Source organism: Sitophilus oryzae, unplaced genomic scaffold (assembly GCF_002938485.1).
Source record: "Sitophilus oryzae breed Bouriz unplaced genomic scaffold, Soryzae_2.0 scaffold_225_pilon_pilon, whole genome shotgun sequence".
NCBI classification, from domain to species: domain Eukaryota; kingdom Metazoa; phylum Arthropoda; class Insecta; order Coleoptera; family Curculionidae; genus Sitophilus; species Sitophilus oryzae.
The window spans coordinates 21,420-33,128 of record NW_022146780.1 but is presented as its reverse complement, the minus strand read 5'-3'; the positions used below and the strand labels follow the sequence as shown (position 1 = coordinate 33,128).

Here is an 11,709-nt window from a genome sequence, read left to right as displayed (position 1 = left end):
TACCAACTGTCACTAGCAAATTGCCATGACGACACCAGCCATCTTGATTGCCATTTTATTGAAAAATCGTTTTTTATTCAAAATCTGAGCTAGATAGGTATAGGACACCCTAATCTAGTTTAAAAGAGCATTTAAATCTGCTTCGACTTATTTAAAAAAATACATAGTGTTGTATTTGAAATAATGAAGTTTTTATGTAAAATAAATATTTAAAACAGACCAGCAATTTTTGATACCCCTGTATAGATTTAAGGAAGCAATAAAATTTTTTAGTAAAGTTTATTTCTCTGGCTTCAAAGTCAGTACAAGAATTAACTCTGAAAAGTAATATACAGGGTGTTGGCAATTTTTTTATTATAGCATGCATATTTAAATATCTTTAAATATCTCAAAAACCAAAGCATTTAAGAATATTAAACCCCTATAATAAATGCCTTATTTTATACCCAAGAATCCAAAAATGAAATAAAATACCGGGTGTGTGTGTTCCGTAAGAAAAAAATATAACACTTTGGTATGGATCTTAATTCTGACACACCTTGTACATTTGAAAATAATTTTAAATGATCTACATTACCTCCCTACATATACCCATAAAAATTTTTGTTTCTACATCTTTTCGTTTTCGTGTAATCAACCGAGGCGAATGAGGTGTGCCACCCTGTATTGCGTAGGTTCTTGGTGGACCACACTGTAATGTAATCAAATAAGTCTTGTCTGAAATTCATAAATTAAACTAGTTAATTTGATTAATATGCAAGTAGTTACTTGATCCACATAACCAATTCTTAATTAATAATTAAACCATCGAGCAAAAAACTATCAATTAACTTATTTCAAAATACCAACACTATATTTCCATGAATTAGACAAACGTCTAATTTAACATGCTATCATATTATTAATAATCACGTTCCAATTTATTTAAAAACTTGAAAAATCAAAAACTTTATCAAAAATAACAATTCTTTAATTTTTATCCTCTATGATTATTGCGCCGTCCAAAGAAGAAAATTTCTTAGCTCGATGGTTGTGAACTCGTTTGACAGACGATTGTTTTGGTGAATCACTTCTGTCATTTTGCTTCGGGCGTTGCTTTTGGTCGGTTCAAGGATAAATATAAACAAATTCAATAAAAAACCGTTTATTTAACTGAAATTTTTAATTCTTTATTAAGAAAATACTTTCTTCTTGTGCTATTCGACTCGGGAATACAGTAACTATCGTGGAAAAGGTGTAAAATAGAACTTAATAGTGCATGTGTTGAAGAGGATATCATTGTTTATATTATTGATTTCGTAAATATTGCTCCATAAAGGCGTAGAAATGCCTCCAGTAGAAGTAGAAAACCAATCTGTAAGTATATATTTAGTATTTATTCTTATAAATATGAAATTAAATCATTTAATCAGGTTATTTTAGTTATTTTCTAACTAAACTGTAGTTTGTTCTACAAACATTATTTACTATATGAGTTATAAAAGGCAATGTACTTCAATTTCATGCCCATAATGATGCTGATCTCAGATTTCTGTTTATTACGAAAGGGTTGAAGAGCATAGAATTTGATGCTTTCAGGTGTGCCAAGAGTTCGATAGTTTACCAGATCAGTTGGTTTCAAAAAGTGTACAAAATGGATTTATCTTCAATATTATGTGTATTGGTAAGTTGGTTAATAAGGATATACAATATATTTAATTAACTACAAAATATTTTTTAGAGGGAACCCGGACTTGGAAAATCAACTCTCATGGATTCGTTATTCAACACGAATTTTGAATCAAATCCAAGTCCTCATACATTACCAACTGTCAAACTAGTCAACACTTACATGTATGTTTTTACAAAATGGCATGAGACTTTCAAAATTTTAGCTTTTATTTTAAAAAATAAAAAAAAATTTATTTGTTTATAATAATTTTTCAAAATACATAATCACAACAAGATTTGATCAGGGATCAGATCAACAAGGAGGATAGTTTTAAGGCTATTGTTGATTACATTGATGCTCAGTTTGAGAATTATCTACAGGAAGAGCTTAAAATCAAGAGGTCTCTGTCAACCTATCATGATTCAAGGATTCATGCCTGTTATATTTTATATGTCCAACAGGTAAGTTATATTCAGTTTAATTGAATAGTTTTATGGTCAAGTGTGCTTTGTGTGATGACAGATAAACAATTTAAGTGTCACAATCAAAGCTTGCCTTGATCACAATTGAAATTGTCACATTATAGTACTGTATGATCGAAAAAAAATGCTGTCCAGTTGGCTTGGAAACATTGAACATCAATGGCATTCCCTATATAATTTTACATATAAAATGACAGAGATTTTCATTTAAAGTAGCCTTTGCTGAAGGCATTGCTTGATTTAGAGTTTTTTGGTCCTCATTGATAAAATACCAAAAAGTGTTAATTTTGAGGTCATGGTCTAAAATCAATTGATTTGGTCTGTATGAAGAAACTGGATCAGAAAGTGAACATAATTCCGATCATAGCGAAAGCTGACACCATTTCCAAAACAGAATTACAGAAATTCAAAACGAAAATCATGGCCGAACTACAGAATAATGGCGTGCATATTTATGAATTTCCTGTCGATGATGAGACCGTTTCCGAAGTGAATACCAACATGAATTCTCACATTCCTTTTGCCGTGATTGGTAGCACTGATTTTGTTAAAGTTGGAAATAAGGTGAGTGGAATTATACTGATTTTTTAATAAAATAAAACTATTGAGATAGAATCGAAAAACAAACTATCAAGAAAAGAGGTACCTAGATAATAAAATAATTTTAAATTCCTATATTTAACATATTTAAATTATACAGGGCGTTTCAAACTTTCGCCAAAATATCAACATTTTGTTTTCCTACGTATAATTGACAGATGGAAATTTTCAAATTTAATTTAGGAAGAGAGATACTAAAAAAGGCAAGTAATTTATCTGCAATTGTTTAAAAAAAAAAAGCCAAAAATTTTTTTTTTTTTTAAAAATATACAGAATTAGTTTGGTTAGGAACTGTATTCCGGAAATTTGACCAGCATATTCTACAGATAAAATAAGTAAAAATGTTCTTATAAATGTATGTCCGAAAATACTTAGTTTTGGAGATACAGGTTGGAGAGAGAGACTCATTTTTTTTCGATTTTTAAATAATTTCTAAAAAAAAAAAAAAAAAAAATATTTTGATGATTTTTTTTACGTGAGAAATTTGATTTCAAAGTCATTATAGGTGGGTTCATACCTTTGAATAAGAAGACTAAGGAAGGAGCATAATGATGGGCGGAAAAAGCGCCGTAAAAGCACTCTACGGTGGGGATCCTTGACAGTTCTGTTTGACGATTCATTTGACACATTTGAATTTGATTTGAAATTTTGTGGATTTGTCAGTCTTTACGGAGCTTATTTTATATTATTTATTATTTATTCTACTACTGATGAACATAAAGGTAGTAGAGTACAGATGAAATTTTGGCAGCACTTAAATTAACAGGACACTATCGCGATTTATCGAAAAGACTCTAAAATAGTTGGTTGTGTAGCGTGCGGTAGATCTCGGCAAAATTGAGTGAAATAATGGGAACAACTTTTAGTAAGTGACTATATAATATACATACGTGTGATAAACCGATCATTTATGAAATTCATAAATTAACTAAATTATATATTTTCTTGCATTTTAGCTTTTATTTATTACTTGTCAAAGATTAGATGTCAAAAGAATTTAGATATGTTAATTTGACTTACCTGCTTCAGTAGCGTATCGGATGTTTGTGGTAATAAATACTTATTATAACTTATCTATTTTTATTAGAATTATATATTTTTATAACAATTTTAATAACTACCAACATTTATTCACAACGTAAAATAAAACAACAAATTATTGAGTCTACCCACGTCTACCCTACATCATGGTTTTACCAAGTAGATGAGACAAGAGACGACAGTTCGCGGTACCTTTCATGTTTGAGTGGTGGGGAGAGTGACCTCGTCTCGCTTGTCCTTTTAAATTTTCGTAACTTTTTCGCGGGAAATTTGAAATAGACTATTATTAAAACTTGCCTGTATAGCTTATAAATAGTTACTGTATGAGTAAAGAAATAAATAGAAACGAAAAAAAAAATAGGTTTTATAATTATTATATAAAATAAATTATAATTAGAAACATATTTGTCAGGGAATAAAGATAATAAAAGCAATATTTTTGTATATCATTTGGTAAACAAGATAAAGTGACCAAGTCGATTTGTAAGAAGTGTTTTTATTTACGTGTATTTTTTACATGTGGACTTGAACAAGTGTAATATTACAATGAACACACAATAGATCTATGATCGCGGTGATTATCTCCCCTCGATTCTACAATATCACAATGTGGGTTATGTACAAAAAAATAGAGTTGCTCAATTTTCTTTGTAAAAAATATATTACAAGCTTCTAACCATGTCTTCGATCTATGGATTACATTTAGTTTAATAACATAATTATATAGTATATTTCTAAAAAATAATTTTCAGGATCCTTTGGAATAGAGTGAAATATTATGTTTGTCGAAGAATAAAACCTATTTTGCAGTCTTTATAAGCACACACATTGCCACCATCTCGTGTTTTCCTGCTACTCGTGTTCTGTTCAGTATTCATATTTAACAATAATTACAAATTAGTACGCAACAAAAACGATACTAAAATTAAACCTTAAAAACTCTCAAACCGATAATATATGAAAACTCACACACTTTAAAACAAGAAAGGCAAAAAGCTTGAAAACAACTAATTAGATTTGTTTATGTTTAATCCTGATTAGCGTCCTAAAATCATAGGTTAGAATAAATTAAATTCGCCGTTGTCAGATTTTCAGATTTTATCGTTTATCTTTGAAATCGATCAACTTAGTTAGTCATTCTGTTTCTTTTATATTAACAGTACATTGCGAAAAAGAACTGGCAATCTAAACTAAAATTTACATTTCCACCGTGTTAACATACGTTACTTATATTCTTCTTATATTATTAATTTATTTTCAGAAAATCTTGTTTATTTTTCAAAGAAATATACTTGGCAACAGATAAAATGGGACTTGATGGGACCTTTAAATTTTAATATATCTGCGTCTCTCTCGCAAAATTCGACTTCTTTGTTCACTGTCGCCTCTTGTCTTATCTACTCTTTGGTTTTACATTTTTTAAATAAAATTAGAACGACACTGATAAACCGGAATTTAAGTCGGCCATATTTGAGGCCCATCGCGGTGTACCTAAGATTTTTGATATGCTCCTTCCTTAGTCTTCTTATTCAAAGGTTCATACCAAAGATACTATAGAGATAAGGATAGTTCGATTCCTTTCTTCTTGCACTGTCAGTTTTTTTACGTCATCTGGTGACCGAGTTGAAGTTGGCGGTAAAGATTTTAGACAGTGACAGTTATTTTTGCAATTGACGGACGAGCGCACAGTGCGTTGGAAGATTAATTTAGCGGGACAAAAGCGTTTGGTTAGAAATAAGCCAAAAAATGTGTATTGTAAGAATAAATAGTAGACATTCCAATTGATATAAAAATGCTTGAGTATTCTTTGTATTTCGATACATTTTTATCAACCAAATTTGGTCGTTTTCTGCTCAGCAAGGCAGAGATCATACGAAAACAAAATATTTACAAGTGCTTATACATTTTATTCCAAAGCCAAATTATGTTGAAGATTGCCAAAGGTATGTACTTTTCTAGTGTATGTATATTATTGGTTTGATCAAACTTTCACTTTTTTTCAAATATCGATATATTGAATGATGTAGATCTTTTGAGTTACCAATAGTTACCAACACAGGTAGTCACAGTCACAGGGAGTTCAAGCTTAACAGGTGACTCATTAAAGGGTTAATTGAAGAGCATTCAGAAGAAGGGTGGGTTTTTCAAGTACTATGAGCTTTAGGGCTAGTGGGAGTAAGGATGCTGCTGTAATTGTTGAAACCTTAACTCCATCGAAAGGCACTGAGTTTGAAAAATTAATAGCTGCCCATACACGGAAAGGTCCGGCCTTCGGACTTGGCCTTTAGGCCGGTGGTTTTACTCAAATTACCATAGCGGAAATATATCCGCGGACTTTGCCTTTTACTCAAACAAAGGCCCTGTCATGGAAAGCCAAGTTTAAAGGCCGGGCCTTGTATGGGCAGCTAATGAATGACACCAATAGTCAGTTTGGCAATTTTCCTATACAAGACAAAAACATCCAAATGATGTTCTAGTTAAATAAAGCATGACGATATGCTAAAGTTTTTTTTCACTTTCTGATAATTTATAATAAAACTAAAAGATTATTACTAGTTTTAATAAAAGTTTAAAAAATTGTCTTAGATACTTACTACACATGGTACAAAGAATACAAGGTATGATATTGCGCAGGTTGGTCGCTACGTCACAGGTGATAACAGGCCCTATTGGTCAGCACGCTCCGCGCGCCAGTTCAAATCGTCAAGATATTGTTATAAACCTGTTTTTTTGTTTATATACCGTCATTGAATTATTGCTAAGCAAGTTACTGTGGAGCAGTGCGTAAAGAGTCGGGCTAGGAAGCGAGAGACCGGAGTTCGAATCTCGGCCGGGACATAACTTTTTTATTTATTTTTTAAATACTGTTGTATTCTATAGTTTATATTTTTGTAGTATAAAAAAAAGAACTATTTATTCTGTTATTTTTAATCTCCGGTATTAATATAAATTGATTGTTGGTACAATACCTCATTTAATATAAAATAATATTCTACTTTTTTGAAATATATATTTTTTTTTTTTTTTTATTTTTTAAAGTAAATATATTTTTAATGATATACCATATTGTAAACTTTTTTTTTTGAGTGTAAAAGTTAATTTGCATTGAACAATTGCCTACCATTGAGTATATAATCCTTGATGGGCATATTCTGGGTATGCTAATACTTCCTCTAAATTTTGGGGTTCGTTCAACCGATTTATTCTCAAAACCTGAAACATCTACATATAAAAAAAGAAGCACAAGTCACCTAATTATAATAAACTTCACCCTTTGAATTACTTCCACTAATTATAATAAACTTCACCCTTGGAATTACTTCTATCCCAATTACAATACATTCATCTGCGTTGGCATTTTCTACTTTTCGATGGGAAACAATAAAATTCCCAACATTTTTTAAATGATGTAACAATTCCTCTTGGTTACTTTTTCCATATATATCCTCATCTCTGTCCTCATGTGAAATCAGAGGCAATGAACATGAAAATTATTTTACCATAAATATCGCAAATAAATCAATAAACAATTTTATAGGTACCAGAACATAGAAATAAATTTAGTATTCTTACCCTATTATGGTCCAAAGTCAAAATCCATGTTAATAGATAATTATTATTTTTTGAAATATATTTTTTGGAACTGCTGGTTTAGTAATTATTAAATTAAACGAACTAAAAGTCTTAAAATAAACAATTCTTAACCATAACCCCAAAAAATGCAGATCTCCTGTCAACTTTCTTTATTTTTTATTTATTTCTCATTTTCCTAGTGACGTCACAGGTGGTATGCGCGAACTGAACGAAATTGGAGCCGCTATCGATCATACCTTGTATTCTTTGTACCATGCTTACTACATATGAATTTACAATTACCGAGTGTTAAAATTAAAATTAAAATATCTATCTTTTTTATTATTTCCAAAATAAAATAGATTTTTAAAATAAAATATTCAGAGGTGTCACAAGATTACAAAAGTAATTAAAAATAATAACTGCTAAAAGAGTTTTTGTAACTATTTCATCTGATATCATAATTTTATGTATTTGGCAATAGTTTACAGTACAGTTTTTGTGTGCCATGTACGAATAATATCACAGTTTTATTATCTTGTATTTATTTATTTATTAATAAATTAAGTTGTTAATAAATAAATTTAACCAAATATGTTTGGTTAACCAAATAAGTATGGTTGCCATATATTAGACCATTTGCTACGTTAGATTTTAAGTCCCAAACATCGCTCCTGAGATTTTGTCCCGCTAGACGATAGCGGCGATTTAACGCGATCGAACAGTCTTTTAGAATATATGGTGGGTTCATACAGCCAAATAAAATAAAATAAGAAATAAGGAATTCTTATTTGTGTGCGTTCATACAGTCAAATAAAATAAAATAACAAATATATATTTGCTCATGCGCAGTACGATGAGGCTGGATAAAACTTAACTTTTACGATTGTTTATAGTAATTTTACTATTTATAGTATATTTATTTATTCGTTGCCTACTATATTATAAATTTTACTTATGTGAAATTATAAAACAAATTAAATCCAAACTGAAAATATTTGTAGGTTAAATTGAGCTTGCAGGCTTGTTTCACATAAAATAAAACAAGAAGTTAAAAAGATAAAGAAGACTTATTTTATTTGTTATTTTATTTGGCTGTATGAAGGCATGTACGGTATCCCATATAACCAACTTTCTTATTTTATTTTATTTTATTCTTATTTTATTTTATTTGGTTGTATGAACCCACCAATATACAGTCCTTGGGGGGCGCCACCTACATGTGTTTTAACTGTTTTGAAGAGTAATAACATTTCGTTTGTACCTGTATAAAAACTACTGAGTAAAAAATATACATTTCCGTGACTTTTTACGTAAAAATGTCTCTTGGTAAAAATCACTATGAGCAACCGTTCTCAAGATATTTAAAACAGAAATGGTCCATACATGTCACTATTGACAAAAAATAAACACTTTGAGTGGGGATAGTTGTTGACTGAAATAATAAATTTGTGAAATTTTATTTTTAAATTAATCTCTTTTCTTCGAAAAAATGGTGATAAAAAAACATGGCACAAAACATTTATCTAATAATTATTTGTCAACATCTTTGAACATGATTTATGTCAGTGATGACAAGTATTGATAATTTCGATTCCAAATATCTCGAGAAAGAAATGTACAATTTTTTACTCAGTAGTTTTTTTTTTTATTATTCTTATTCTATATATCCTTGCCTCAAACTCAATTAAAAAAATAGTGACGCCTAGTAAGTTATATTGACATCAAAATCAAATTTCTCATGTCCAAAAAAAAACAGACACCAATTTTCAATCAAATATTGACGTTACTTCATAACTTATTTGAAAAAATCCGAAATAAAAATGAAACTTCTACACCCTGTATCTCGAAACTAAGCATTTAGGACGTACATTTATACGAACTGTTTTACTTATGTTTATCTACAGAATATGCTGCCGAAGTTTCGGAATAACAGTTTAGTTTAAAGGTTAGTTTTAAAGTGCCCATTTTCGTGCCGATGAGTGTAGTTCTATTTCAGATTTTTTTGTATGGTTTGATTATTTATATATTTTTTAAAGCACGTAAGGGCTCGCCAATATCCTTGGGGAACAGTCCAAGTGGAGAACGAATCACACTGTGACTTCGTCAAATTGCGTGAAATGTTGATCAGAACAAATATGGAAGACATGCGCGAAAAAACGCATAATAAACACTACGAATTATACAGGTAAAACCTATTTTAACTTTTATACCATTTTTTATTTAATAGTCTTGAATATTTCTAGGAAAAAACGTTTGGAACAGATGGGTTTCTCCGATGTTGATGCCAACAATAAACCAATCAGTTTTCAAGAAACTTTCGAAACCAAACGCTCGAATCATTTGCAAGAGTTGCAGCAAAAAGAGGACGAAATGAGACAGATGTTCGTTGTGAGAGTGAAAGAGAAGGAGGCTGAACTTAAGGAAGCAGAAAAGGAGGTAAGATTTAACAGAACAATAGTTAAGTTAAAATATGAAAATCTTTAAAAGAGAGAAAAATTCTGAGAGATGGTGTAGGACTGTCGGGCTGAGTATCAACTCAGACAAGACCGCGATAGTGCCATTCACCAGAAGGCGAAGTCTGAAAAACTTGAAAAGAATCCAACTAGATGGAAAGGAAATACTGCCAACACAGGAAGTTAAATACCTGGGAATAACCCTGGACAGTAAACTCCTGTGGAACAGGCATAAGAACACTACCAGCAAAGCCATAAGGCTCTCATGATATGCAGAAGACTGGCCGGAAATAGATGGGGCTGCTCCCTAACATTTTGCGCTGGATGTATACCATGATAGTAAGACCCATAATTACCTAATAGACAGTTGCTTGGTTTACAAAACTAGAGCAACGGACGGCAAGGCTAAACTTATGCAAAGTCCAGAGACTATCATGTGTTTGCATCACAGCAGCCATGAGAACCTGTCCAACAGCAACAATGGAGGTCCTTCTAGATCTAACACCACTGCACATGTCATTGGTAGATATGCCAATGCGACAATGATTAGGATGGTCACTAACGGAATTAGTACTGGGAGGAATTGTCAGATCAGGGCTTGGAACACCCTCAAAAAGGAAATACCACTCCTGCAACTCCCAGTGGACGGTATGCCAAGAACATTACAACTTTGACAAACATGTCAATGTAGTATTGAGCAATAAGAAGGATTGGAAGAGCGAAATGCTTGCCCAGCAGTTAAAGACCATGCCATAACTTGGTATACTGATGCCAAAACCAATACGGGAACAGGGATCAGAGTGTTTGGGCCGAGGCTAATGCACCGAACCAATGGGCACTTACCTAGTATCCTACAGGCAAAAATCTACGCTGTCGAAAGATGCGTACAACTTATCTTGATAGGAACTATCGGAAACAAAAATAACCATCTTATTATCTGATAGTCAAGCAGCGTTAAGGCGATCAACTCAGTACCAATCAATTCGAAATTGGTCAAAAGAAGAATGCAGAGAAACTGAATAAATTAGGCAAAGAAACAAAGTCCTCCTACACTGGGTGCCTGCTCACCAAGGGATAGAAGGGAATTGAAAAGCAAATAATCTAGCTAGGAGAAAGGGCGAACGCTCCACTAACTGGACCAGAACCGTTCTGCTTTCCAAGTGGTAACCAACTCAAGGGGGAACTCAAGAACTTGGAAGATTCCATCCGAACCTGGAATGGAAATCTTGCAATGGTCTAAGACACTCGAAGAAGTTTCTAAGGGCTTATGATCAAGGAAAATCACAGATCTTCCTTGGGCTGAGTAAGAACAGTCTTCAGCGGATTGTCACAGGGTTTTAACAGGACACTGTCTCTCCTCAATGAACACCTCAGTAGTTTGAAACTAAGAAGAAACGGCAAATACTGCACAGATTCTGTGGGGAAGATATGGAAACACCAGTACACCTCATGCTGGAGTGCGCCGAGACGACAACCATTCGTGCCTTGAATTTTGGTACGACTGATATTGGAGATGGAGAACTACCTCTATAAAACCGTCCCAGATACTGGCTTTTATCAAAGCCCTGGGACTGTATGATGAGTTATGATTCAAGAAAGGGGGACACAATGGATCTGTAAGGTCGAAGTGATTAACCCCCCTCCCACTCATTCTAAATTCTAAATTCTAAAAGAAAATCTTTAATACAGAGACAAAATTTGTCTTATTAGTTTTATTTTTAAAAACGGAATTTTTCTAACATTTATTTAGATAATCTCTTTATATTTCGGCCCCAGAAACAGGCCTATGAGGTTTTGTTTTGCGAAAAAAAAAATGTTGAAAATTTTATATTTTTCTTGATTTTTTCTGGTAAATTTTAAAAAACTTTTTAGTGCCGCTTGTTTATTCACCTGAGGCGTCGAATAA

General features: G+C 31.9%; 1 pseudogene; it reads left to right on the top strand.

Annotated features, from left to right (window-relative positions):
• Window positions 1-1,326: 1,326 nt before the first annotated feature.
• LOC115884243 lies at window positions 1,327-9,834 on the top strand (annotated as a pseudogene).
• The last annotated feature ends 1,875 nt before the right edge of the window (window positions 9,835-11,709 follow it).